Below are 4,767 nucleotides of genomic sequence, written 5' to 3'. Positions count from 1 at the left end.
ATTTGTTGACAAAACGACCGATGTCATTTGCAAAAAACGACAAAGACTGGGTTGGTGCAAGTGCGTGTCGCGTCATGGTTGGTTCCAGTGTGCGTGATTCAGTAGCTTCAACGATGGCTCCAGTGCCCATCAGATCCACAGGTGTAGATGAATGCTCCGCAGACATCACGCTAATGCCACTGTCAGAAACACCCCTGGTCCGCTTGGGCGCGAAAAACGACGTAATGTCACACTTCCTCTTCATGTTGAAAATCGCTCTTCTCTTAGCCAAGTCCGAAATTGAACTGAACTGAACTGACAATCTTGCACTCTCTTATACCATACCTCGAGCGTCCATTAATCCTAATTTACTATGCAAGTAAAGGTGAACATGGGGTTACCTAATTGCGTAAGCTGATCAGAGCGTATATTATTAACCCTAATTTACTATGCAAGGTCAGGTGAACATGGGGTTACCTAATTGCGTAAGCTGATCAGAGCGCATATTATTAACCCTAATTTACTATGCAAGGTCAGGTGAACATGGGGTTACCTACGGTTACCTAACTGCGTAAGTTGATCAGAACCGTTAACCCACAAAATACAATTGGAGTTATTGTGGGAGCATATTTTTTTCTGGGAAGGTTTTGTCTTTACATGTATTTTTTTGATTAATTTTCGACGCTGCCAAAAATTTCGAGGGGGGAGGGGTTCAAACCGGGTAACCCCCCTCCCTCTGGATACGGCCTTGCCATGTATTGTGTTATCAATCACTTAAATCTTTTTTTTGTATCGTTTGTATTATTTTTGTATACTTGTATAAAATCTTTTTTTTGTATAATCCACGAACTTCGGAATACAAATCTTGAGTCGTTTGGAACAAAGGATTTTTTGTTCCTTTTCTGGCCCTTTTTGGGTAAAAAATTCTTTTTTTGCATTTCTTTTTGTGCAATAAGATCCTCTTGGCCCTGGAATTCACGGATATAAGTCTCTGGCTGCTAGAAAGTAAAGCATTTTGGCCTGCTTTTGGATCCCATTTCCGGGCATACCAAGTATCTTCTAATTCCTATGCATTTTGGTATCTTGACTCTTGTCTGAATACAAGTTGCAATCCTATCGGAACAAACAAGGATTCTGGCCCATTCTTGGGCCCAATTTTTGGTTGGTTCTTGCCCCCAGCCTAACTTTTTTATATATTAGGGTCCCTTTGGCTAAATGATGCATATTAAACAACCTGCCCCTCTCTTACAAAGCTTTAAAGTCTCCATGGCTTAAAAAGAATAACCAAGAGTTTAAATTTGATCAGACAGCCAAAAACAAACTTACTCGCCTTTTTTTTCTACCAAATCCTATCTGCGGACAATTTGTAAATTACATAATTTAGGACTGTTCCCACTATTTTATCGACAATAGGAGTTTCATAGGATATTTCAAATATTACAAGAAAAGTGGACTCTTCAAAAAAATATTTCAAGAAAATATTTCAAGAAAATTTCCATTGATGCCATTGGGAGTTACAAGTGTGCCCGGGGAGCCAAAAAGGTCGTTGTAGGGAACCGGCTGCCCTCTAATACATTTCCTTAAAAATTGTATTAGAACTTTTGGTTTTAGATTGAATAAGCCTCCTATAAAGTTTTTACGGTCATTCCTTCCATACGAAGTTGCCAGGAATAAATAATAAATGAAAAATCAATCGTTCTTTATTAATTCAAAGCAGCAGCGTTGACTAATTGTACATAACTTAAGTTGGAACTAAATCATAAATTTAAATATAAGCGTAAAAACTTGCTAATTCCAAGCGAAAGTCCGACCCGATTGAAAAACAAGCAAAAACGAGGTAAGTTCTGAATCAACACCAAAACAGGTATTTTTTTTGCAATTGAGACATAATTTTTTTTTTTTTAAATCAACAAAAAAAACATGAAGCCCAGTAAACTGGGCTTGTATTGCCACTTAATCCGTTACAAAATCGAGTTAAGTCTAAGCTGTAGAAAAGCAGCTAAAAGAAAGATACAAAAGTAATGTAAAAGAAAAGGAGAAAAGGAGAAAAGTCCTGATTCGATGCAAATACGTTTGTATAGTCTGGATTTTGATTTGACGTACAAACGAGCCAAGTCTTGACTCGGTGAAAAAAACAATCGTAGTCTCAACTGCAGAATTTCAGAGGCTATTTGTAAAACCCCTAACTAAGGCTAAAGTTTGACATAAGGGTAATTGACAAAACACAAGTGTTTTTTACCTTTATTGTAGTAAGCGACAAGTTTAAGCTTAAGCTTACTTCTTTTGGAGTTAATATATAAATAATAAGTTAAAACAAAACAGAAACATAAATTGCTGCAAATAAGAGTGGGTTTCCTCCCCCTTCCAACTTTACAGGTTTAAGTCCTATTTGCACTTGCAAAAAATACGTTTTCCGATGAGTTCGTTTTTATTCGACATAGCGTATAAATAAAATAGAAAATCAATATACATATCAATTTTACACGCGATGAAAAGTAAATAATTTCTCAGAATAAATATTTCTATAACTTTCAATTTAGCTCGACCATTTAAAAGGACACTTTCATTATTTTTTTTGTCTGGATTCTATTTTATTTAAAAGTACTCAAAAATAATGCCTAAACAAAACTTTCTACGGGAGTATCTTCTCCTCGGGGGGGGGGGGATTTCCGAGAAAAATTTTCCAAGGGGAGGAATTTCCGGCATGATATGAAAAATAATCATAAATTAAAGTCGCTTTAAATAAAAGCTTGTTGAGAATCGTCCAGGCGGACTTTTCAGGCGGGTCGTCCACAATAAATTTTCCAGCAGGAACTTTCAGCGAGAATGGTATAGCTGGGGTGAATTTACCTGGCGGGAGGGATATTTTATGCGGGAGGAAATTTCCATGGAGGGATTTTCCGTGGGGAAAGGAAACTCTCTATGGAGGTGAGCCAGATTTCACGGCATTATTTAAAAAGCGGTCAGAAATTAAATAAGAAAAACAAGTTTTTCAACTGAAAGTATGGAGCAACATTAAGACTTGAAACAAACAGAAATTATCCCGTATAGGGGGGTGTTGCTCCCTCCTTAATACCTTGCTCTTTACGCTAAAGTTTGACTTGTCATCAAAATTCTCTAAGAACGATCCCTAAAGGTCGTTAAATTAGAACCATCCTACACATAATAATTTCTGTTCGAATTAAGTTTTAATGTCACTCTTTAGGTTTAGTTGAAAAATTTTGTTTGTTTTTTTAGTTAATAATTATATAATATCGCCTGAGGATACGCGTGTTATGCTAGAATCAAACGTGATACGGAAATCAAACCTGTTCAAAAGCTTGCTTACCTTGGCCGATTATAATGTGTTTGTTTCACCAAAATTCTCTACATTTCTCCCTTTTGTGATTGTTTTATACAGACAGAGAATAAAAAGCTGCGCACAATTTATTTTAAATATGGGAAATATTTGCTTGGGCTTGGTCCAAAAGCCGGTATTCGGTCAGTAGATTCGGACTGATAGGCCACGTTTTGGCAGTTCACACCAGAGTAGCGAATTTCCATAATAAGTTCCTGAATCTTGGTCATCCTTGGATAACTCTTCAGGAATTTTCTCTTTGGACCAACTTCATTTAATTCCTATCTCTAGTATTTGTCACGATTATCAATATAGTAATTTCAATGTAAATTTCTCCGGCATTTTTCAAACTAATTCTCAATTTCATAATTATCATATGAAGAACTGTGTATATTGAAATATTTGCAATTGCATATTGCATCTGTCTGGTTTTTATGCAAAGTAACAAAAGAGACGAAAATTAATGAACAAGAGAGTAGTGAAGAATTGTGGTATGCAAAGCAATATTTGGCAGGGAAACTCACTGGTGATAAATCGCTAGGGGTGGCACCGTGATTGCGTGATTTTCGGGGATTCGGGGAACCAAATTTTTTCAGGGTGATGCATAGAATTTCGGGGAAATACCCGAAAATTCGGGGATAGTGCAAGCCCTGCTTGATTTCTAATCAGGAAAATCGAAATACTAAACCACACGAGAAGGAAAAGCTCCGACTTTGCGGTTGACGCAATAAAGAATTGCCGCAAAATTAATTTAAAGTCGACCGAACGCCGCCGTCTCTGTCGGCGGCGGCGCGCCTGAGGCATGCCGGCGGCGTTACGACACTTCGGCAGCATTCGACCGGGCCTCTCGGCGGCGGCGTTCGGTCGATCCGCCGGCACGGCACCAGGGTCTATATATATATATATATATATATATATATATATATATATATATATATATATATATATATATATATATATATATATATATATATATATATATATATATATATATATATATATATATATATATATATATTTATATTTATAGCCCAGATTATATGTATACATTAAGCGAGACTGTGACTTTAATTTAAAAATTATGAATAATTCCATAAAAAATAACTCCTGGCCTGGTAGTTAGCCTAAAATATTCCGGTGGCTAGCCGAAGGTTCCAACCGTACACACAAAACCTGGTTCACCAGTTGCGTCTGTATTTCCAAGGTTAAAGCTCCAGCTAATCATCAAAGAATCTTGGGTTCAACTCCCACGCCAACAGTAAATTTTCCATGCGATTATTTTAAATAAGCCTCTCTAACTCACACTGATTTGTTTCTACCGCCAATTTAGAAATTGACATTTGATTTTTTTTTGATTTTTTTTTTAACTTACCTTCCATTGGTTCCTCGTCTGCATTATCAATTTAATACTAACTGAAAAATTAATGGCCAAAAATTATTATACAGAATGA

This window comes from Artemia sp. Qi Xiang Cuo, chromosome 9 (genome assembly GCF_049724085.1).
Source record: "Artemia sp. Qi Xiang Cuo chromosome 9, ASM4972408v1, whole genome shotgun sequence".
Taxonomy (NCBI): domain Eukaryota; kingdom Metazoa; phylum Arthropoda; class Branchiopoda; order Anostraca; family Artemiidae; genus Artemia; species Artemia sp. Qi Xiang Cuo.
The sequence above is the reverse complement of the archived record's forward strand: the minus strand, read 5'-3'. Positions refer to the sequence as shown.